The 25,005-nt window shown below is 45.1% G+C and overlaps 1 protein-coding gene across 1 annotated transcript in view; it reads left to right on the top strand.

Moving 5' to 3' along the window:
- Positions 1 to 25,005, top strand: part of HPCAL1 (hippocalcin like 1) — a 66,087-nt gene that overhangs the window by 8,009 nt on the left and 33,073 nt on the right. The window contains exon 2 of the mRNA XM_075145062.1: positions 8,545 to 8,591. The gene's annotated coding sequence lies outside the window, so the exon portion shown is untranslated. The remainder of the gene's footprint in view (positions 1 to 8,544; positions 8,592 to 25,005) is intronic.

Here is a 25,005-nt window from a genome sequence, read left to right as displayed (position 1 = left end):
CTCGCTCTCTCCTGCCCGCTGTTTGGGTGGACTTTGACCTGGGGAGGACGTGCGGGTGCGGGGGCAGAGCGGTGCCACAGGCTGAGCTCCTCAGGGCCAGCCACCGCTGCCACCTCTGTCTGTGACAGCGTTTGTGACATCTCCGTGCTGGGTTCTGCGGCTCTGGGCAGCACCCACAACCGGCGTAACATGGGGTTTGCAGGGTGGCCATTTGCCACCACTTGTCTCCTCTCCTCCCTCAGCTCACCCTGCTGTCCACGTCAGGCCATGGAGATGGCAGGCTCTTGCTTCCCGTTATTGGCCTCCATTTAAACCTAAGCTTGGCCACAACATTTCTTACTTTCAGTCAGCAGTGGAAGGAGAGGGAAAAATCCCTAACCGGAGTAGCAATGGTGACAGATCCCAAAGCGTAAACTTCAAGGTGGTCACCCATCAGTCTTCTCCAGGTGCCTGGTTTCACGCAGGTTGTCACCTGAGGTTGATATTTTACAGCCTCTAAAGCCGTGATTGATGTGTGCAGGAAGTTTTGCTCTTAATGTTGCTTTTCCAGCTCTTCGGAGGTTAACAAGACAACAGTGCGTCTGGTTTTTGCTTTGCTTTCAAGGTGGTTTTCCCCTTATAATTATAAAGATGAGAATGTGTAAATTTTTTTAAATGAATAAAAGATCTGCCCAGGAGCACTAGTTTGTGATAAACTCAATTTAAACACAGCTGCACATTCTATAGCTGGAGTGTGGTTTTATGTAGTGTAAAAGAGCCTCAATATGCAGAGAGGATTAAGGTTATAGGAGGCACCTTGGCTGTGCCATAACAGCATTTATCACTGTAATTTCGTTTTTGAATAAATTCAGGCTTCATTCAGTCCTTGGAAAGTTTTGAGCTCTTTCAACTATTGCATTGTTATGTCCCTCCGCCTGGTCTCTTAGCTGATACAAATTTGCAATCTCCTTTAATAAAAGGCAGTTGACACTATGTCCTGCATAACTGCTTAGCAAATCTTATTTTAGCAGATACCTCCCTTCCCATGACCTTCCTTATTCACTCCATTCCTCCCAAATCTTTATTGTGTAACTTGAATGTAATGTTTAGTTTAAAGCATCCTGTGAAGCAGGGAAATGCAACTGAAAAGGAGGCTAAGAAGGGGAAGAGAGAAACTTCCTGGACAATGAACGTGTAATGAACGTGTATTGGGAAAAAGTTTAAAAGAGGAAATAGAGTAAATAACTGGCACTGTTCTGTCCCCAGCTGCTTGTATCCTTTTTAACTGTGGGCCGATCGCTTGTGTGCAAATCAGACCAGGCAGTATGTGGCATTTGTCTTTAGTCTTTTTGGGGAAAAAACAACAAAACCAACCCTGCAATTCAGTAAGGGAAAAATATGTAAGTGAAGTTAATTCATCTTGTTCTGACACTTTAAATTACATTTAATAAAATGCATTTAGTCATAGTAGAGTCTTCGAATTTCCATACCTTCCTTTCCTTCTTTCATGTGCATGCAGCTTCTAGGGGAATTTAGTGCAGTACATGAGCTTATACAACTTACTTTGGCAATCAATTCTGTGATAACATCAACTTACCCAACTTGGCATCTAGACTTAGCGCTAGTGCTGTCCTGAAAAAGCCTTTTCTTACCCTGGAATTTGTAAAGCTTCTTTACCCTCTTGTGGTTTCCTTTTAGTTGCTTTTGTGGAACCCAAGTTTGGGGTGTGTTTAATAAGCCAAATAGCTTTGCTTGTGTAAAACTGGCCTAAGGACTGCAGATATTAATTAGTCATTGAATTGGGCAGAGGAGATGTTTGTACAGCTTCCTCACCCCTCTGAAGCGTGGCATGATGGCATGGTCATCCTCCGTGGCCAAAGGTTATTGGCCAACTTGTGAGAGGGTCCGTTAGCAGGGGGGACTGGAGCCAAAACCGACGTGTAACACAGAACTGCAATCTGCAGCTTTGGGTTGAAGTGAGCAAAACTCCTCCGAAGCCAGGGGAATTACATCTGCCTCCACCGAGATGAATCTGTGGCGGTGTAGCCCGTGATGTATTTCATGATAGGTTGGCGTGCAGGTTTCTCCTTTGCACGGGCTTCTTTCGGTTTCCGTTGTTTTCCCTGTTGTTCCCCTGAATCTGGCAGGGATAACTGTTTGTGTTACGATAGCATCAGCCAGAGACAAGATTCTTGTACCGCACACTTCAGGCTGTTCTTCAGTCAATGGTTTAACCACTACATTGCAGCTGTGTTCAATAAATAAACCTTTGGGGATGTTCAGAATGGGATTTTTGGAGATGTCGAACAACAGTTACTCACTGTAGACCAATCTTCTACTAGGTCCAAGTTTTTTGGATTGTACTCCAAGTGTTTCTGTGCTATAAAGAGAGATCCACCACAGCAGACCTGCAATGGAAATGTGCGAGACAGCATGGAGTATTTCCTAAAATCCCACAGTAAAAATTGAGGAGATAGATGTGTCCATTTGATAGGATTTTTGTGACTCCTGTGAGCCCAACTCTGACATCTCACAGCTAAGGCGTGACGTTCCTGCTCGGGTAGGAGCACAAGTCACAAACGGTCTTCCAGGCAGAGACGTTGGTCTCTTGCTGACTTGGAGAGTTTACATTTAGGCACCCAGGTAAACATCTTGTTGTGCTTTCAGGACTTGTGACTTACCTGGTAGACCTGAGTGCCAAGGCAAACCAAAGGAAAACAACCTTCTGCCAGGGCAGAGATTACATCGCCGTCCCTACAACACCCAGCAGTCCCACTCTCCCTGTTTTGTTTGTTTGTTTGTTTTAATGGTACAATATCCACCATTCTTTGTCCTGTCTTCTCTGCTGAGAGGTGGACCTGGCTTTGCGTTTCACCTCACTGTTACAGGTTAAATTCACCAAGCAGTGTCAGGGTGGCTTCGTGAGCAGGTGTAGGTACCAGTGATGCTGCAACATGCTTCAAGTTGCAAAAATTTGTGTTGGAAAGTTGTCCAAATAAACTGCAGAGGGAGAAAGCCTGAAGGCAGAGAGCTGGCAGGAGTTGGACACCTTCTGAAAATGCTTTACAGCAGCTTCTCTACTTTACAGCATGAGAAATCAAAGTAGCCTGGGAGCCTGTTCAGTCTGCTCAGTCAATAGGTGCAGGAGGTGCTCCGAATAAGCAAACATGGCCTCCAAGGAATGTTTTGAACTCCTCTCTGTTGCCGTTTTCTGATGCTGTTGGTGCCTGATGTCTCCTTCATGCTCTGGCAGCCTCCTGGTTACAATCTTCCCTGTGAGAAGTGGTGCTTCGCTACGGTGACTGCCGGGAACTTTCATCGAGAGGTTTTGGGCTGTGTGACCATCTCGGTGCATACGTCCAGTTTGATGTGTTCAAGTTGAGATTTGCAGTTGTTACGGTCGTGGTGACAGCTGGAGGCAGGTATAGGGCGTATCTCCTGTCTGCTACCAGAGCTGATGCGCTTGTGGCTCGGCTGATGGCCTGGGGCTTGAGGGAGCGACATGCAATCTCTGACTTAACCGTACGCCTCCTGAGATGTTCCTGGGGAGGCTGCAGGGTCTCCGTACATCAGTTTCCCATTGCAGTGGTTAGATTATAATACATTTCTGGGGGTGTTGCAAGCATGTTGCTTAGGTGAAACTGTAACGGGAGAGGTGCCACTAGCAGAGGAAGGAGGGGCGGCAGTTCATTCTCTTGACACAGCGGAAATCTCTCCCAGCAGTACCAGCCCCTCAGGGGACAAGCTGCCTGAGGTGTATCTGCACTGCAGCCGTAGCAGGGTATTGAGGAGAACGCTTGAATTAGCTTTTACATTAGCCAACATCTAAATCTCTAGTTGTAGCACCCTGGAGCTCAGTATGGGCTAGAAAACCTGAGGGAAACGAGCCTGCACTGGGCTGCGCTGGCATCTGGGCTCTCTGAGCTGCGCTGAGCGGTGTAAGTGATCCCTGGGACTTAGGCAGGTTGGAAATGAGCTTGGGTAGCGACAATCCTTTGATGGACAGGGTGAACTGACCGACTCCTCTCCTGGGATGTAGGGACCGTAAAGAAAAGAAACCTGGAGGATAGAGTCCTCTGGGAGTTTCCTCGCACTGTGGGCTGAATTTTTTGTTGCGGTGGGACCTCTCAGAGCTGCTGGGTGGGCTCCGAGCGTGGTGGTGTACGGGCCTGGTGTAAAAGGTGAGGAGGAGGAAGGCGAGAGGTGAGTGGGAAGAGGCTGTGCTATGGAGGAAGGGGTGGGAGGACACACTGCGGAGCAGTTTGTCAGCCAGCACGAGTGCTGGCACGGCTACACATGCAGTCTGGATGCATCTGCAAGCATGTGTAGAAGTGCAAGAACCAAAGGTGAGGTGCAGTAGTGGGTGATGAGCTGGCCGGCTCGGGGAGACTGGAGGAAAATTACAATAGAATAGAATAGTTCAGTTGGAAGGGACCTGCAACAATCATCTAGTCCAACTGCATAGCAAGTGACGGGACAATTAGTTTCTTGGCTGTCCATGGACTATTGCTACCCACATGTAAAGGGGACTGCAAAATTGTATGTCCTACAAGCCTTCACCAGTTTGCATTTGCAAGAAAAAAAGAAAAGAAAAGCAATGCATTTTTATAAAACAGCAGAGTCTAGTTGAAAAAGAAATTGCAAATAAGGCAGAGCAGAGACTCCACGTAGTGCTGGGGGTTATCTCCACTGCTGCATGCGGTGTTTGCAGGCAGGTCACACCATCCACAAACGTAGCAACGTTAATAACAGTATTGATTTGTCTTAATGCAGTTATGAAAGCTGAACCTTGGAGGTGTGGGAGGGCCTTATCGGTAATCAGCAGCGAGATTGATCAAGGGTAGTATCAGCCAAAGGGGAAAAAATGGAGGCTAGAACAGGGCAGAGTAAAATAGTGGCCGTTAAAGGAAGAAAAGTGCCTACAAGACTTGAGGTTTCTCCATCACGTAGAAAGAAATCTACTTAATATATAACTAATATATATGTCTGTGACTCGAAGCAAAGCAATGGGGTTAAAATAACTTTGGAAAACAAGACAAAAGAAAAATAAAGGTGTCTGCAACAGTTTTGGTGCAAACTAAGGCAGGTCTGAGGATGCTGCAGGACGTGGCAGAGCTGCAGTGCCTGTGGGGGAGGCAGGGTTGGGTGATGCGTGACCGTTGGGAGGGAGTTTTACCCCTGCCAGGTAGGTCAAAGCGTGGTCTGAAAAAAAAACATTTGTCACCTTGGCTTCTCCTGTCCATCAGTGAAGGTCTTTATATAAGGAGGATCTTTACAAGTGATTCTTCGGAGCAGTCTCCTCCTTAAGCTTTTTGCCAGCAGCTCTGAAAATAGTGGATTGATGCACTCGCCTCTTCCTGCCCAGCCTCCAAAAGTTACTGACATCTCTTCCTTTAATTCTGCTTTGTAATTGAATTTCGGCCATAAGTTGCTTCTGCTAATTCAATTATACCTTGCTTTTAATTGGCAGTGGATTTAAATACTTCATGTGCTGTAACATAGAAATTAACGTGTGCTGTCCAGTTACCCTCTACTCCATTTAAGTAGCCATTTTTCTTTTTTCCCCTGGAAGTCTTTTGGGATGCCAGAATCTGGCCAAGGACTGGGAAATGCCATTTATTTTGGATGTATAAATATGGCCAAATAATCTTGCCCTATTATAAGGTTTGCTGAATGAGGAAGGCACAACTATTTTGTACCAGCGGCACAGAAGAGAAATCAGAAGAGCTTCTGTGTTGTGTTTCCTATTTTGCCATTGACCAGGTTCAATCCTTACATTGCCTTTCCCTTGGGTTTCATTGGGTTGGCAGCTTGGAGAGATAACATCCATCCCTGTATAAAATGAGGTTTTCTTCCTAAAAAGATGTTGAAGCTAAAATGACTTGTAATGCTTGTATTGCTGCCAGGTTGCAACATTTGTGAGTGCCTGCCTGGGGATCTTAAGAGTAATAGAAAATTTCATGGAGTCTTCGATCTTCTTTCCTGTGAGCAGAAGACTGATGTACTTAACATCTGCACTGACGAGGGAAGATACCAGGATAAAATAGGAGAAGAATCATTTAGGGAGCACTCACCTAAGGGTTATTCTCTTTTTCTTTATTTTTTCTTCCGGGTTCTCTGGGCCTTAGGGAAGGGTTTGTTTAAAAACAACCCCCCAGATGTTGGGAGGGCACATGTGGCAAGGTTGGTCTTCAGTAAAAGCTGGTCAACCAGCACCACCAGTGATCAGGGGAGAGGGCACCTGCGGGGGGTGGCTGGTGACCCCACGGCAGGGTGGGGTGCCCTGACCTCGCCTCCATGGCACTTGCCTCATTCTCATGATTTGTCGAAGGAGCTGGATTCCAGCCGGCTGCTTGACTTCTTTTCAATTTCTTCTGGGTGATTATTTCTGAAAACCTGTGGAGAATTTGTGAGGTTTCCATAACAATGAAAAAGCAAAAAATATAGTGCTAAATTTTTTTAAAAGGAGGAGACAGAATTGCAGTACAGTCAGTCTGACTTTTCTTACAGTATTTTCCTGGAAGCTAATAAAATATTTCCCACCTAGGCATCTTCTGGGTGCTTATAAGTACCAGTCAGTCTGGAACAAATCATGTCAGACTTCCTAATTTCCTTCTACAGCAGTGCAACAGGTCTTGTGGATAGAAGACGAACAGGTGATATGATGTACTTCAATCCTAGTTAGGTTTTTGGCACTGTTTTGATATTCTTAGAAAGAAGTGAGGGAAAAGAAATTTCGATAAAACTTTTGCCTTATGGATGGTGCAACGTAGGTGTGCTAACCATGCTCCAGGCTTATCTCCAGTATGTCATCAAGCTCAGAAGTATTGGGTGGGGATTTCGAGAGGTGGACCCTGTGGCTTGGGTCATTGTAATTGATGCATTTGATAAAATACTGGTTCAGACTCAACAGGTAGCACCAAACTAGGGGAGGTTACAAGCACTTGGGAGGAAGGATTAGGTTTTCATATAGCTTTGGACAAACCCAGAAAATTAACTAGGAGGGTCCATCATTCACATCCGAAGGCTTGCAGTTAATGTGGGCTTGCAGTTATCCCTGGTGAATGAGTTGGCTGTACAGAGTACCCAAGGGTGGTTGGAGGGGCTCCCCTGAAAAATGTCTTGGGATTGTGGTGGATCACAAACTGCTTTGCCAGCATCGTCCTGCCCCAACAGCAGCAGTCAGTCTTCCATAAACAGGAGAATGGACTTGCTGTGTCCTGTGTTGCGTCTCCTGGTGCTTTGGCATCGCTGGAGTACTGGAGCCAGTGTGGGGCACTGCATCTGGGGGAAGCCGTGGAGAAAATGAGAGAGGCCAGCGGGGATCTGAAGAACAGGACCCAAGAGGAAAGGTGGGAAGGAGTGGGGTGTTTGGTCTGGAGAGAAGGCAAAGGGTTGGCACAATGGGTTTGCAGTGTCTAGAAGACTGCTGCGAGGGGAGAAATATGAAACCTCTGCCCCATGGCTGGGGGGAGTTAGGGCAAGCGGTGGTGAGTTTGAATGGTATCACGAAAGGAAGAAACTGCTACTTGTAGGGATGGTGAACTGTTGAAGGAGACTGTTGGGAGGCTTTGGTAATGTCTGGGATCTCTGTGGCTGGGATTTTGCATTGGGCAAACCAAATGTGCGTGTTAGGGGTGGGCTAGAGGCACGTGGCAGTAGCGTCCCAAACCTGGTGGGATTTTGCTTGCAGAAGTTGTGGGGTTACTGGGTCAGACGAGGGTCTGGCAGGAAAGAAGTTGGTGTGGTGGGGCTGGAGATGTTGGGCTGGCGGGGATGAATGCTTCCCAGCCGTGCCTGGCCTCGGCGGTGGGGGAAATCATGGAAGGCTCTGTAGGAGAGTGGGAAACGGAGCGAGTCACTTGTTTTCGATTTTCTAATCCACAGATTTTGAGAGATTAGGAATCGCAGGAGCAGGTGAGCTCGCTCCTGGTGCTCTTGTCTGTGACTCCTTAAGCACTGATGAACCCTCAGGATTCACAGCTGGCAGATGCTGAAGGGCTGCAAATTATGATACTCTGCTTTCTTGAGAAGCATGCTCAACGGAAAGAGAAGTGATTTCTAACCATCCAGAGCAATGCTTAATGGCTCCACAAAACTTGAAACTGGTTCCCTCATATTTTATTTCTTTTTATCCTGTTTTTAGATCTTGGCACTGTAATATTTTGAGATCTAAGCCAAGGAAACGTTCTGAATCTGAACTTGATACTTGTTTATTTTGAAAGATGAATTTTACAAAAAAGATTTAAAGTAGGAAGGGTGTTTCAGCAGATTTTTGAATGCCAGAAGAATTTGCTGTCCCAATTCGAGAGAAGTTTCTGCATTTTTCAACATGGGAGCTGTTTTCTATTTCAGGACAAATAATAAAATGCAAATGCAGGCAACAAAGTTGTTTCTCAGTGTAGGGTAAGAACTGGAGCAGAGTTTTTGCATGTTTAGACTAACTCTGATCTCTTTTTCAGGTGGGAAAATTGTTTTTTACAGGGGAGGCCAAAAAGTGGGAAAGTTGTCACTTAGAAGAAAGCTGTAATGTAAACCATGTTTGGTTTGTGTCTTCTCCTCCAGGCAATCGAGCCCCGTGGACTTTCTCTGAAGAAGTTCCAAGATAGGTGGTGAGTACTTTCCAGAGCCTGCTCCTTTCAAAGCACTCTTTAAATTAGTAATAGAAAAATTAAATTAGTAATAGAAAATACAAGTGTTGGTTTTTGTTCTGCATTGGGTGCAGAAGTTTGCGTTTGCTGAGCTTGTGGCACGCTCTAATTTTAGAGCTGGCAGGGTTAATCTTTGAGTAGGGGTTTGGCATCAAAATGTTAAGCTTTACCTTTGCACCGGAATGAATTTTCTGAGACTTGATTAGTGAAATAAATGTTACATTTTTAAAAATATTTGACTTTAGGGAAAATCTATACAAATTACGCTGTGTTTTTTACTAAAAGCCTACACTGTCCAGTGGGGCAACGTGTTTTCTGTGTTAGAGAGCAACCTTAGGTTTTTTTTTCCTTCTGTTCTGGCAGTCTGTGTTAATCTAGAGGAATGCAACTTCCAGAGGGTTAAATGACCTGCATAACTCATGCTAATCTCTGCTGCATGTGACTGATTTTGTCCTGCCTGCACCCAAGACTCCCATGTATTTCATTTGTATGCACTTCATCAAGTCCTTATTTGTAAGTAAGCAAAACATTAAATTGGTAAAGAGCTGCAGGAGAATGAGATTGCAACACTGATGATGTGGCGTTGCAGCCAGAGAGCCACCTCTTACACTGATGTAAATCAGTGCAATTTCTTTTCCTCTGGTGGAGCCGATCTCTTCCGGCGAATGCCAGCCGGGACTCTGCTCTGTAGCACCCTTTGCTGTTTGTTTTCATTGTTTCTAGAGAAATACATATCCCGTCTCCTCTTTCAATTCTAGATTTCTTTCCAATGAGATTAACCAAATTATATCATTACCCATTAATTGCTCAGGAAGTTTATTCTTCAGTCGCATTTCCCTAGTGCACAGGATACAAGCTATTAGAGCTCTTGTGTGTTCAGACTGACTAATGAACTATAGTTGAATGTCCCAAACCTCTGATGGACTTCTCCATCTTCCAAATCAATGCATTTTCCATAGATAAGGTGCCTTTTGATACAGATGGTCCCAGGTTGTTTTGAAGTGTCCGTACAGCTGCAATGTGGCTATCTGCACTTGTTTCTTGTCGGGGCAGGGAAGGATACTGGGGTTTGGCGTGTTGTGCTGTGCTTGTGTCCACCTTAAATATGTGTTCATTTTGGCCAGAAAATGCTTATTTAACATTTATAAGGGTCTTACTTAATGCCTCTTAAATATATTTGTCACCAATTACATCTTTCATTGATGAAAACATCCCCTACTTAATAAACTCTGTTATCCATGTTTTCTGTTTAAAGGGAGCTAATTTAATCCCAGACGGTTCTTCTGACTAAGGCTTATGTCCGTAAACCATGAGTCTTATAAGGCCAAATTATGAATCTTGTGTGTCTTTTGCCAAAATGCTCTTGTGAATAATAGCTTATGAACTCCTCCTCTCCCCCAGCCCCGCAGCTACGATTGGATCTGTATTATAAACCTGCACGCTGTTTGTACTGATAATTGCTATATTGGGACCTGAATCATCAGTTGATCTTTTGAGATGTTGAAAGATGAATCAAGCTCTCTTCCTGAGGGCAGAGGGGAGTGTGGGGTTGGTAACTGTAATACCATGTGTGTAAAGGCCAGGCAATTTTAAACTGTCAGTTTAAATTGGACTTACAATTGGATTTTCTTTTGTTGTTGTTTCAGATAACACCTGAATAGGTTATAATTGAAAAAAAAACTTGTTAATACTCCAAACTGTGCTTGCCAGAGTTAATGTTTCTTTCTCCTGGGTAGTTCCTTGGGGTCGTGCTTTCAAAAGCATGAAGGTCCTGAGGTCTTTCGGGGAAACTTGGGCTCCTGACGCACTTTTACAAACAGAGTTTAGAGATGTCGGGTTTTTGCTGCTTTAGTGGTCTATATGCCTCCTTGCCTTTTCAAATTCAGGTGTGTCCTTTATTCCAGTCTGGGAATTTAGATGATCCGTACCAGCACGACGGTACATCTCCAGGGTGTAACAGTTTCTATATGGAGCCTTGCGGTGGTCTGGCTGTTCATATTTGACATATGGTAAGGGACAGACTTGAAGGCAGACCGGTGCTGAACCAGCTGGGCATTTTCCAAAATGTAATGTGTGGCCAGTGGCACATGGGTGGCTTCAGAGCAAGGTATAGCATCATGAACACAAAAGTTATATGAAAGTGCCTGAAAGTAGCTCAAATTTTACCCCAGCTGAGCACACCTGGAGGTGAGGGTGCCAGCCGCGGAATGGGGGAACAGGCACTTGGGTGCTCTCCTGACAGGGTACTGCGGGCTCTGATGGGGCAAGCTGCTTACCTGTGTTTCTGCCTGTAAGCTCATAAGCAGCTCTGAGCAGCGGAGACCGGGGAGCCAGGAACACGATGGGAGATGCACCCGCATCGGGGCCGCCCTGGGCAGGATGGCTGAATTGGCACTCGTGCTGGGGTCTCTCGTGCCTCAGCGTGTTTCGGGGTGCTGCTGGGGAGGTTGTGCCAGGAGGTTGGAGGTGTGATGTGGGCGTGAGGGCCGTCTCGGTCTCGGGTATGATGCGGTGGGGCCGCAGCAGTGGCATCGCTGTAGCCTCTGGGCTGTTTCGGAGGAGTGCAGGAGCAGCTGCGCCCTGCGGCCGAGGGAGGCAGAGAATAGGGCATGAAATGGTGTGAACAACAGCAGAGACTGCTTGTTGCTTGCATGGACGTGGGGCTCTGCAGCTGAAATGGGGCTCCTCGCTCCTCCGGTCCAGCGCTGGCATGCATCACTGCAACTTCCAGGACTTGAGTTCTGACGTGAAACTTTTTGTAGCCAAAGACTGACAGATCTGTCCTAGCAAACTGGCTTTGAGAAACATTTTATTTTTAAACTGCAAGCTGAGCTGAAACCTGTGCAACCTTTCTTTTCGAGGGAAGATGGCTCCCCTTGAACGGGAGGTCGCGTGCAGTACTGGAGGGCTGGGCTCCTGGAGATGCCTCAGGACCACCTGTGGCTCGGCATTGAAATCAGTGGATGCTCTTGCCGTTGGTGCTGGGGTGTTCTTGGAAATACTCCTGTGTGCAGAGCGGGGCTGTAGGCACCTCCCCATGGCCTGGCTCTGGGACCTTCTCCATCACTAGGACATCCCCCCTCACTGGGATGTCCTCATCCCTGAGCCCCGGTGCCTACCACCACGGCTCCTCCTCTGCTGTCCCTGCCAGCACCTCCTTGCCTCCCCCACAGCCCACCCGGGTTCCCATCTCCAGGGTCCCACAGGGTCACCCTCCATGCGAGCATCCAGGCTCTGTGGGGAGGAAAAATCAGCATCAGAGCCGGGCTCAGCACTGGGGAGGAGGAGGAGGGAGCAGCCAAAACAAGGGGGAATTTGAGGCTCTTTTCCCCTTTCCCTGGGCATCCTCTGCGCTACAGCCTTGGAAAACTCCCTGGTTTGAGGCTCCAAATCCTGTTGGGGACAGGGAGACCTTTCAGTGTTGTTACCTTTTCCCGTTGCCTTTCCCCACAACCTGCTAAAACTCTCTGGAGGGAGCTGCGAGGGCCTGGTGTCTGCCATACAACTATACTGCAGTGGGGGGGGGGGGAAGTGCAATTAATTGGAAATTGTGTCTTAAAAAAGAATAAATGGGGAGCACAATAGCAAATGAAGTACCTCGTGCGAGTGGCTTATGTAACAAAGTAATTAAGAAGAATTTATTATGGTTTAATGTGTCACTAATCAAAGCTTGCATTTTTCCTCCCTACCACCTTTAAAAATTGGTATTTGAGTCTGTTGTCTATATCTTTAATACAAAAAGGTGTCATTATTTTCACTGATGAGGCATTTGAATGTTGTATTGTGTGTTTGCTTTCCAAATACGCTGTTTGCTCATTCAAAGATATTAAGAAAAAAACCAGAATGAATGTGCAACACTGCTGTTCATCTATGTTTGTTTTTATGAATGAATCATCTGCCTGGTTGCACACAGGCTTTGGGATTGCTCACTTTTTTGAGAACTTCTAAAATTCAAACCTTTGCATCAATTCTTTACTGTGATGGGCAGAATTTAAAAGCAGGCTTTGCTTTTAAAAATGTAAGTTATTAGCCAAGATTTCCAAGCTGGAAGATAGTGGGGTGCCGGGTTTGGATTATTCTATAATAGCGCTGTTTTCCCCGTCATGTACTGTGCCTCCTACAAACACCACCTGCCTTCTACATTCTGTATAGATGTTGCTATATAGCATGAAAAAGGAGTGTCTCCTAATGTTCTCATGTTGATTCACTGCTATAAAACTGTTCATCCTCTAATAGTGTGGGATTACAAAGCATTATCATCCTCAGATTGACTCAGGTAGTGCTATTTTTATTTAAGCTGTATTAAGGTATCATTGTGAATCTTTGGTCTTGCAGCATGGGGATAATACGATTTACTATTTTTATAAAAAATCAACATGGCTGTACAAATCCTGTCCATAGCAAGAGCTGCAAAGATTAGACATGAACTCAACACTTTTTTTTTTCCCTTTGTCCTACAGCAAGTTGTTAAATTTTTAATTTTCATTTGACCTTCATCAGGTTGGCCAGGCTTGGAATAAAATAAGAGGGTGCCTTGGCTTATGGTCAGGGACTTGGTATTAGCTGGGAGAAGCTTTGGTGTAAGCGGTGCTTTGGTGTAAGAGGGTGAGCGGGTTTGCGGGTGCTCGGTGGAGTTACCTGGGCAACCACCGAGGGGATGCAGTGGATTTCATCCATCTGAGCCCTTGTGGCATCGTCTAATTCAAGCAAATGAGACCTCCCATGGACATCATACCAGCACTTGCGTCCCTCCACCTTGCTGGCTTTTAGATCAGGCCCTACCCCTCTTAATTAAAAACAACTGTGGTAATTTGGTGTGGATCCTTTCCTCGCTCCTCTCCTGCTTATCACCCTGTAGCAGCTTGGCGCCCTGATAAAGCAAAAATAAACGTACGTCCTGGGGTTGAGGTTGGCTGAGGGGTGCCGTCAGAGCTATCTATGGACAGCATGTCTGTCCGGCTGGATGCCTGCGGGTCGGACGGACCGCCAGCCGTTGTGTTTCCAGAGGGGGAGGGGAAAAAAAGCATGGTCAGGGATCATTTCCCATAGGTGGTTTGGATGTAACCCCCTTTCTGGGGAGCGTAGTAGGAAGGACATCACCCACGGGTGGGCAGCACACCCGCAAACTTCCCACCTCTGGGATTTGCTGGGACGGGGGGCTGCTTCAGAGCAGGGGATGCAGCACTGTCTCTTTTGGGGAGTTTCTGGGCATTTTTCTGGCCTTCGTCAGCGTTTGGAAAAGGAGGTGATGGTTGACAGAAGCGGAGCAGTGGTGGAGCTGCTCCACCTGCCCCAGCAGCATGCACATGCCTGTGGGCATCCTCCTGGGCTCTGCATCCCAGGGTGACCTGGCTGGCAAGCTGCTTAATTGCTCTAATTGGCTCATGGCACCCAAAGGCACCAGGATCCTGGTGGGAACGCTACCATGAGCAGCCATGGCCGTCTCAAGCGCGGTCCCCAGTTGTGCGAGTATGAACACACGTGAAGGCACACGGGGCCTCAGCCTGCAAAAAAATGTGAGCGTTTCCATCCCCTTCGAGCCTTCATTTGAAATGAAGCAGACATTCCACAATGTCTATTTTTACAGCTTTCTTTTTAATTATCAGGAATGCAGAATAACTTTCAATAACTACTTGATTTCTACCTTACACAGAAAAAATGCCAGTGGTAGTGGCTGGATGCTCCGCAGTTCGGGTGGGCAGCACAGCGCATCCATTGGAAGGAGTGAGAAGATGCTGTAGGTTTCCCAGTGCAGCACCGCAACTGGCTTCTTGCAAAGGCTTTCAGTCCCGTTCCCTGCTGACCACGAGCTGTTGAGTTGGGTATGAGAATCAGCTGGTGAAGTCTGATCTCTATTATGCTATTTAGGGTAGAGGAACGTAAATTGTCAATTTTGCCATAATAAAATATTTGAATAATTTTGACGTGGGAGATGCACGCTGGGTTTCAGAATAGCCAAGCTTGAAGGCAGGGAAAATTTTCTAAATGTTAATGAAAAGGTTTTTTGAAGTGAAGGCTGAAAACCCCAACTTCTTTTGAGGGTTTTGACCTACCTAATGCGTTTGTCTCTTTACAAAGAACAACACCCCCTGTTCATTGTACCCTTTTTTATGCTTAATGTTTATTTTTGCTGTATTTAAGTATTTCAGTAACAACGTTAACCATTTAACTTGCTAGCCACATGCAGACTTACAAGTCTGATGAGCATTTTGCTTCAGCCTCATTGCTGCATTCCTGCTACGGCCAGGGGCTTGGGCTCCATTGCTTTGTTAACAGTTTGGTTTGAGGGGGTTGGTTTGGAGTTTTTTGGGGTGGAGGTTGGGTTCTTTTTCCCCCTGACACCACCAAGTGTTGCATCTACATCGGCTGTCGGGTCCAGGCATCTCCCTCCTCCTGCACAGCATTCTGGTAAAGTTCCAGTGGAGCGTCAGTGGGGTTGGTGGGGTGCAAACTGGTTTTTGTGTGAGCAAAGAGGGTCTGAGCTAAACCAGACAGTTTTGTTTCCTTCTCCTTAAGGATTCAGTATTTATAAATACTGCCCTTGGGTTACCAGAAAATCTTGTCTCTTAGCAATCAAAATCCAGATTGCTCCCCTCCAGAGAGCTGCCCTGCATCGCTGGGGGAAGCAGATGTGGCCATCAGACACATTTTCTGGGATGAAGCATCAGGATCTGCAGTTGGACTAGAAGATTGTTGCAGGTCCCTTCCAACTGAACTCTCCTCTCTTCTCCTCCTCTCTTCTCCTCCTCTCTTCTCCTCCTCTCTTCTCCTCCTCTCTTCTCCTCCTCTCTTCTCATGTAGACAGGACTGGGGAGCTGGAGGAGTTGGAAGAGGAGTGGGCTGTAGATCTCAGCTGGCATCTCTGTTCCTGCTTTGGTGCAGGAGGGGTGGGAGAGATTTTCTTTGCTAGATGCTCACTGGCTGGCTGTCTTACACCCTAAAGCCTGAGAATTAATTGTCTCAATTTTGATTTCATCAGTGAATGGAGTGTGGTCACAAAATGCAGTGAATCTGCTACAGTAAAACTGAAGTGGATTGAAATACAGAATTTTCATTTCAGAAAAAAAAAAATTGGTCTTCATTGAATTTCAGGGGGAATATAATTTGGTATTTTCTTCAATAAAATACCAGAAAAAGATCATTTAGGAAGAATGTTAATTTTTGTAATTTGTGGGAGAAATTTCATTTTAGGGATTTACCATCAATAGATTATTTCATGGCACGTCAGTATTAAGGCATGTATCATTAAGGGTGTGTATCATGTTTCATTGTTTGTTATGTACTGTTACTACCTGTATGTCAGAATAGTTAATTATCTAGTTCTGATCATTTATATTGGAATCGTTAAGGCAGTTTGGTTTTAAGTCCTATTTTAAGAGGTTAAAATACATTTTCTTCGAGTGATGATGAAATATTTTAATGCTGTAACGAGGAGCACAATAGATATGTTAATATAAGAGTATGAAAATAGAAACTTCAGGATTCAAAACCTTGAGCAGATTCAGAATATACTAGGAGTACCTTCCCTGAGTTTGCATATAGAATTATAGAATAGTTTGGGTTGGAAGGGACCTTTAAAGGTCATCTAGTCCAACCCCTCTGCAGAGAGCAGGGACATCTTCAACTAGATCAGGTTGCTCAGAGCCCCGTCCAACCTGCCCTTGAATGTTTCCAGGGATGGGGCATCTACCACCTTTCTGGGCAACCTGTGCCAGTGTTGCATCACCCTCATTGTAAAACATTTCTTCCTTATATCTAGTCTAAATCTACCCACTTTTAGTTTAAACCATTCCCCCTTGTCCTATCACTACAGGCCCTGCTAAAAAATTTGTCCCCATCTTTCTTATAAGCCCTCTTTAAGTACGCAAAAGCAGCAATAAGGTCTCCCCAAAGCCTTCTCTTCCCCAGCCTGAACAACCCCAACTCTCTCAGCCTTTCTTCGTCGGAGAGGTGTTCCATCCCCCTGATCATTTTTGTGGCCCTCTGGACCCGCTCCAACAGGTCCATGTCTTTCCTGTGCTGAGGGCTCCAGAGCTGGACACAGGACTCCAGGTGGGGTCTCACCAGAGCAGAGCAGAGGGGCAGAATCACCTCCTTCGACCTGCTGGCCACGCTTCTTTTGATGCAGCCCAGGACACGGTTGGCCTGCTGGGCTGCAAGCGCACATTGCTGGCTCATGTCCAGCTTTTCATCCACCAGTACCCCCAAGTCCTTCTCGGCAGGGCTGCTCTCAATCCCTTCACCCCCAGCCTGTGTTGATACTAGGGGTTGCCCCGAATGTTTCCTAGGTGTTTTGAATCTGAAAAAAAGAGCTGTTTACTTTTGTTTTGCTTGGGTTTTGGTTGGGTTTTTTTGCTTTGAGTTAGACCAAATGTATTTAACAAACTCTGCTCCTCTCTTGAATAGTCAGGTAAGAGGATTGTATGGTCCCCGTTCACCATTATAAAGACAGTGGGAGATGAATTTACCTGCAAAACGGCAAGTGAATTGACAACTGAGAGCTGATAGCATGTACAAAAGATGTTTCAAAGCAGGAAGGCACTAAATGTTGAATTTTGTAGAGTACCTGGGAAATGACTTCAAATTGTCCTCTTGAATCAGTGAATCTTGAAGATCGTAAGCTGGGTCTCTAAGGAAGGGGGTTCAGTTTTCCAGGCTAGCTGATTCTCTGGTTGTTTCCAGACATCTACCAGCTCTGCGGTAGCCACATGTTTTCTCTGCACCTTGGATGAAGTGTGACCTAGTAGGACAGTGGGCCTTTACCATGCTCTCCATCCCTTCCCATGATGGCAAGGGAGTAATTCTGTCTATTTCTAGCTATAAATATAAACGAATATAAAAGTTTGATTTTATTTCTCATTACATCTCAAGCATCCTTCTCCCTTCAGCCTTCTGTGCTCTGTGAGATACCCTGGTCAGGGGTGACGATAGCTCTGCCTGGAGTTCCAGGCACCCTGGGGGAGCAGAATAGCATCCACCTCCGTGACAGCACCCAGGCAGAATCAAGGGTTTATTATGCCTAAATGCAAGTCAAAACCTGCAAGAAGTGGTTTAATAACGGGAATGTCAGCGGACCCCTGAGTACAATGATGCTGCTGGATGCTTTCATAAATCTAAGGTTTAGGGATGACAGTTATGATGCATGGCACTGGGAGAATGTGAAACTGCAATCATTAAACAAAAATGGGCTTTTAAACTAATGGCAGCTGCCTAAACAGTTTTGCAGTGAAGCAGATTCCCTTAGGCTACCATTCTTCAAATAATACAGGTCCTATTGACTTTAAAAAAACAGGAAAATATTTTGTTTTGGTGCTGTAGCGCTGCTTTTACGTTCATCCCAAAGGTCAGGCTGCTAAGTGTTTGCTAGGTTTTAAGCTGGAGGTGTTAGAAAATAATGAATGGCAACATTTCCAGATAATTCATTCGCTATTCCCCTGAATTAAGCCACCTGCAATATCAAGGATCCACACCTGTTCCTAGATGGGTTTCCAAGTGAGTATGGAGGCACTTTTCTCCATCCAAACTCGGCTGTGTTTAGCCCAGTAGGTAGTTCTGTACAATGTCTCTGTTATACAGAATTTTATCCAAATATCTCCATCAAAACCTGTTCCAACTCCTGCTGGTTTAAAATGATACACAGTAAAGCAGCGTGTTGCCTTGTTTCCTTTGAAGCCATCATTCCCAACCTAAAGCTGGAGGTATAAAGATGCATGTATTGCCTTTTCCTTCATGCCAGAGGGATCCTGATGGACAGGTGCTACCCGTGATCTGAAGTGCGTTGGCCAGTTCCTTGAAGAGGCATTTCAAGAGTGTTTGGCGGTTGCACGCTCAGCTGCCCACTTTCACATCTTTTATAACTTTTGCTTTACCCAGGTTTGGTTTCTTCCTGAAAATAGCTTGTTTTCGCTCAGTATCCTTGTCCTCCTTGTTCTTCAGTTTGATCAGAACTCATAATCTTTTTTCCTTCCTTTTTTTTTCCCCCCATCCTTTTATTACAAGGAATAGAGAGAGGACGGAATAACCCTGACTGTGAAAGGATGCCGAACAGCAGAATTTGGTTGTTTTGTCCCATCTCTCTCTTCATACCATACACAGCTCAGAGCCCACTTCTCTCCCTAGAATCGCAATTTCAGCCTGGTGCTGGCTTTGCTTGCTGAGTAACTCCAGATTGATTTTTTTTTTTTGATTTTTTTAAAATTTTTATTATTATTCTTTTTAAAGCAAACAGTTCCATTAGAAATGTATGTGAAATCCATTGCAACCAGTCATATTTCACTTTGAAGCCCTCCATGTCATGAGATGACAGCTTAAAGTTGGATGTTGTAATGCTTTCTAGTTTTTCTAAGAGCCCTGCAAGACCGAGCAGAGGTTGGGAAGGATGGACTGAAGGTCTGGAGGTCTCCTGCTGTGTTGGGGAAGTTGAGCGCAGCTTTCAGAACCTGATGAGTTCTTTTCCGAACGTCACCTGCAGTCCTGGCTCTCTGCAGGTTTTGGCTGTCCTGCGAGACCTGGATAACATACTGCTTCTTTCCACCACTTTTCTTCTTTGCTTGCGTAATCTGTCCTAACCATAAGGAGAGCTGTCTAACTGCGGTGACTTCAGCTAGGTTTTCTTCTTCCTGGGGAGTATGCTTGCATCAGGAGAGGAGAGTGGAAGAAGAAAGGTTAAATTAACTATGACATGAACATTTGAGCAGATGGCTGACCTTTGTAACACCAAGAACCTTTTAGAAATTTGCAGGCTGTTTTAAGTTTGTCGTGCTCTTTACAACCATCTGAGCGAAGATATATGACATGATTTATTAGCTTACCACAAAGCTCTGTTGCTTAATTTCCCTGCTGTTTGAAACACTGAGCTCTAGGTGGAATAAGCAGGATCCAGGAGCATCGATGGGATCGGCTCCTTTTGTGCCGACTTTCTTTAAACTCCTGGAAGGTGAGGGAGGAGGGATGCTCCTGGTCATGCTGGAAGGAGCTCAGCTCGCTCCCCCAGGAGAGCTCAGCCCTAGCACGGACGAGGGTCATGCAACAGTTAATTGTGGACTGGGTGGAGAAAGATGATCATCCTGCCCCAAATCACTTAACCGTCTTAAGGGTCTACCCTGCCTGCCTGAACGAGCCAACTAATCTTTCAGTGAGCTGCACAAGTGAGCGCTGAGCTATATATGGTATGACGAGGGAGATGACACAAAACAATTAAATTCCCTATCCCATCCCTCCCCAAAAAGCTGTGCACCGTATGCCTGCTTAACGGGGGAAGAACATCACTGTTTGGAGCAAATTGTTTCAGCCTATGGTGGGTTTTCTGTCCTCTGGAGGCTTTTTAGGTCAGGTTGCGTATCTTCTGAAAACATTTGTGGTGTAGGCCAAACAGGTAGTGGCTTGATGCAGAAATTCTTGGAGAAATTCTTTGAGTCAAGAGGTATCGGACTAGATCAGTTGTTCTCAAATTAACGCTTTTTGTGAGATCACAGCAAATTCCCAGGGGCTGCGCTTTGGACAGTTGTGTGTAATTTGGAAAAGCAATATCTACATGGTGGCCACACATGAAGTCCTTGGTGCCATCCTGGAGACCTGCTGGGATGAGGGATGCCAAGGGTCCCATCTGGGATTCATGAGTCAAGGGTGGAGGAACAACTGTGAAGCGCTTGGAAATTGTCTTTATAAGGAGCACACCATGTTAGTCCACCACAGAGTGAAAGAAAGAAAAAAATCTGTAGCAGCACAGCATGTATTTCTTTTACAGAGGTCTGGCTTATCACTACGGTTGGCTTTTCTTAATTACTGCTAATGCTTCTGCAGGCTGTGCAGTTGGAGCTGGAATGTGGCTGGCCCGGAGTCAGGGCGCGGAGGCTTTTATTGGGGCCACTCAGAGGCAGGCCATCTGCAAGATGTATTTATTTTTTTCTTATTTGTCTTCTCTAAATAAAAACATGATGCTGTGAGAATGTCCGTTCCATCCTATTGCTTCACTCCACCAAAGTTGCCATTTTCTGACAAACTGTTTTAGAAAGTTATATTTGGCAAATGGCTGTTTACTTAATTCCTCTCCTATCATTGCTACTTGTCCGTGAAACCCAAATCTGTTTGTGTGCAAGCTCAGCTGTAGCTCAGTTCAGAGGATTCTTTAAACCATAGTTGCTTTCTGCTCTTGTTTGCTTTTTTTTAGCTTCTTTTCTCTCATGAGGGAGGAACTGCAGGTACTTCGTATCTGACGAAGGCAAATCCAGCACCTGCAGAGCCAAGGGCTTTTAGAAGCTGCGACAGCTGCGTGATCAGGTTTCCTTGCTTTTTTTTAGCTTCTTTTCTCTCATGAGGGAGGAACTGCAGGTACTTCGTATCTGACGAAGGCAAATCCAGCACCTGCAGAGCCAAGGGCTTTTAGAAGCTGCGACAGCTGCGTGATCAGGTTTCCTTGCTTATCCCAAGTGTTGGAGCTTCAACACTCTTGGCATCCCCCAGCTATAACACAGAGACCGTAACGAGGATTAGATTTGTAGGGGTGAGTTTCTTCTGTCTGCAGAAAACCATGTGAAGCTCCATGAAGGAGCAGCCACCCATGTTGATTCCCCAAGTCCTGCTGGCTCAGGTCCTCAGCCAACAAGGGAGACTTCTCCATGATTACCTTCAGCAAGATTGGCTTCTCAGGAGGACTTGGGAGAAACAGCTTTTTTTTTTTGTTTTTGGTTTTGTTTTTGGTTTTTTTTGTTGTTGTTTTTTTTGTTTTGTTTTTTAAGAAAAGTGATTTCCTTGGGCTCAGTGCCCTCTCTGAAGTGAACTTACCTGCTTGGGACACTGGGATTTGTTTTAGAAATAAAATACTCCTTCATCATAGAGCTCTGTGCAAAACTGTGCTGTTCAAATCACCAGGGGAAAAGGGAGAGCCCCTCAATGAAACCGGTTGTTGCAGGGTTTTTCTTAGACTGCTAAACTTAAGGCTGTCCCTGGCAAAGTGAGCTTAAGCAAGGCTTAATATGCTTTGCCCACAGTTACTGCAGTATAACCCAGCTTTGGCCACCCTAGCCTAGCAATGGGTGTTTCTTGAGGAAGGTAGAGCATAGGGACTGTAGTTATAAAGGGAAATGCAATTATAAAAGCAAAAGAGCAAACAGTTGTTTATAATCTATAAAGATTGATACTCATTGCTCTCGGGTTCGCCTTCCTTGCCTTAAGGTTTTCTCATTAGAAGCAGTTTCTGTAAATACCATCTCTTTCTTTCCCCTTAGAGAGATCTCGCATTGCTGGGCTGGAATTGTTGTCTGGGTAATCAATAAACTTTAATCTACATGACAGGTTTTTTTCCTTGAAGCTGGTTCTTTCTGTACTGGAGATAACATGTCTAAAGCAAATGTAAAATGAAGTAGGTTTAGATTCGACTTGACTCACTCTTACAATTTTGCAATATGAATGTCTTCCAAAACAATTACAGTTATTGCTAAGTGGACACTAAATGATTAATCTACTAGCAGACAGCCAGCACAGTAGTGTCTTTGAAAAAATTTTTGAGCCTCTTCCCTGCAAGACTGGTTTAAAGATAAGACACTGACAATAAAATAAATTGTGATTTGTAGCCTGGTTCTCTTTCAATCTACTCCTTTGCTTCAGTATTGCACTTCTGTCTCGCACTGAAAAGCATGTAATGAAAAGGGTTTAAAGTCTGCCCTGAGCCCCAAAAATATTCAATCTTGTATTTCATTTGAGGCATATGCTTAAATTATCATGGGGTTGGCTGGATTTATTCGTGCACTTAGATGCATGCTTAATCCAGGTGAATAACAATGCTTGAGAGCTTTTGTTGATGGGAGGTCACAAGTGCTCTTCTTTGTGAGCTGGTGGCATCATGCGAGAGCATGTGAAAATATTCATTGATCATTTTACTGTCTGGAGTAGTCCTTGCAGTGGGAATACCTGCTTATGTCCTGGTTTTCTTCTGAGAAGGTCTCTCCTTTTGGCTACATGGTGCGAAGGGAGGACTTCCCAACGCTTAGTTAAGGAGCTGAATTTGCAGCTGAATTTAGGAAGATGACTAAACACTCTAAAATGCAATGACTTGTGAGAGAAAAGACAAGACTGCAGAAAATACTCCAGTTTGGTTCCTCATATATTCTGTAAACTTGTACATTTTTAACATTTTTACAGCTACAAGTCATAACACTACGTACCATATTGCATCGAGACAACTGACTCAGAAAAATCCTCTAGAGTCTGTTGATGCCGTGGACTTGCCTATGTACTAGTGCTGATTTTAATTGTCTTTCTGTTTGAGGAGGTGTCCTCAAATCTAACCTCACGTTAGAGGTTAAGCTGTTTCTCATTACTTTGAATAGCAATGATACGTTTGGTTGTACACCCAGTTGAGCCGGCTCGAACTGGTAAGCAGCAGTGGAGCTGGGCATAAGTCATGGAGTTACTCATACAGCTTCTTACACTTGCTTTAAGTTGTTCTGGTTAATAATATAATATAATAATAATTCTGGACAATAATAGGTTTGCTTCCCTGGCTTGTGTGATGACAATTCTGTTATTGCAGAGGTTTTAAGTCTCAATAAACTGCAGGCACAAAGCCAGTTACTGCGTGTATAGTTGAGTACTAGCTTGATGGAGCTACGAAATATTTTCTCTGCACTTGGAAATATTTTCTCATCCCCTAAAGGCAACCCTGTGTTCTGATAGCGACGCTTTCGTTGGAGAACGAGAAGGCTCAAAAACTGGATCACACTGCACACTTTTTAAATCCGAGCTTTCTCAGGTAAATGAATCACCTTTTCTTAACTCCACGTGGTGGAAGAAGCAGTCATGACCGTGCTTATAAATGATGCAGTTTGCTTGTTGAGGATGCTGAAGTTCGGGAGTGAACTCCAGGCAGATATCTGTGCTACCTTAAGGTTATTCAGAGCAAAGCTTGGATTTAGTCTTAACGTATTTGCTACCAAATTTTAGTAGGTAAACATGACACAGACTGCTCCCACCCAGCAACAGATATGATTGTTTTGGTGGTATAGCTTTGGTCCCTGTTACAAAATGACTCAGATGACCAGTGCTTAAAAATAAGCACCCTCCCCTCCTCCAAACCTCTGGGTGTGGGAGCCTGTGCTGCAACTCCAGCCAAAGGAGATCAGAGAGGGGTGGTGGTGTGCTGAGGTCAGAAAAGGGATGCGAAGATGCTGAAGGAGACCACCAAGAGTGGTCTTGCCTGTGGGTGCTGCGGGATGAGGCTACAGGTGGCAATTAATCCCATTTAATCTTATTTTTGAGATAGTTTTCTCCACACATCGTGCGACTCTTTCATCATCCTGTTGTTTAGGTTTCTCTGTGAGCTGGTGGTGGTCAGCGTGTTTCAAAATAGCAGCTTTCACAAAGCCGTGTTGATTGCAAAGCCCAATCTTGTGCCGTTGCAGCGAGCGGTGAACAGACTTCCAACCCGAACAAACAAACAGGTCCCCTCTCGGGTGTTTGCCCCGCTGAGAGGCTGTTCACCTCCCTCCCTGATTAGAAACTGCCCCACTTTCAGTTTTAACTTACTCATGGTCTGTTTAATAGTTTGGGTTTTTTTTGTCAGTGCTATGGGTTTATTTTTTTCCATCTGCTGTTCACATCCTGATGCAGTTACAGCAAAAGCTCCTCTCCCTTCTTGTGCTTTCCTTTTAAGATGTATCAGCCAAGTGCTGCTAGTCTGCCACTTTCCTTAGCCTTTTCTTTTTTTAATTTGTATCACTGAAGAACATTTTGATCTTTGCTCTTTATTTTTATTTGCATGATCTAATTCAGCTTGACTTTGGCAATTTCTCTTTACCCCTTTGCTTCCTGACCTCCGTGACACAGCTGTCTTTGCCGAGCAGCCCTTCCTTTCCATTCCTCGCAAGCACTCTGCTAAGTCCTAAAATCCCTTTTTTGGTGATTGTTTCTCCAGCTAGATTGGGAATCATTCCCTAGACGTCTCCCCCACTTTGCTTGAGGTTATAAGTATCAGCTTTTTTTTTTTTTTTAAAATCTTTGCCATAAAGATAGTCTAAGCTTCTTCCGCGTGTGTCCTTGAGCACTTAAGTCCTGTTGACTTCTGTGCCAAGTTCCTTTGATTCCTCAAAGCTTTTGGGAAATCAAAAATATGAATTTCTATGTTACACTTCAGAGTATTCTTCTGCCTAAACCACCTCTCCGTGATTACGATCGCCTCCAGAGTTACTTTCTGTGAGCACTTAGAGCTACTTACAGTGTCTAAATTAGTATTGCCCTTTTCTAGTTCAGCAGCTGGAGGATTACAGCTGCTGTCCGCTGCTTCCAGGAATATCTGTGGTCAGCTCTTAACGTTAATAGTCGGTTCTTCAGTTGAATATTTTGGGAAGTTACAGTTCCACAGTAAGATAAGCCCTGTTAG

The sequence above is a fragment of the Calonectris borealis genome, chromosome 3 (genome assembly GCF_964195595.1).
Source record: "Calonectris borealis chromosome 3, bCalBor7.hap1.2, whole genome shotgun sequence".
In the NCBI taxonomy this organism is placed as follows: Eukaryota; Metazoa; Chordata; class Aves; order Procellariiformes; family Procellariidae; genus Calonectris; species Calonectris borealis.
This window is presented reverse-complemented; position numbering and strand designations above follow the sequence as displayed.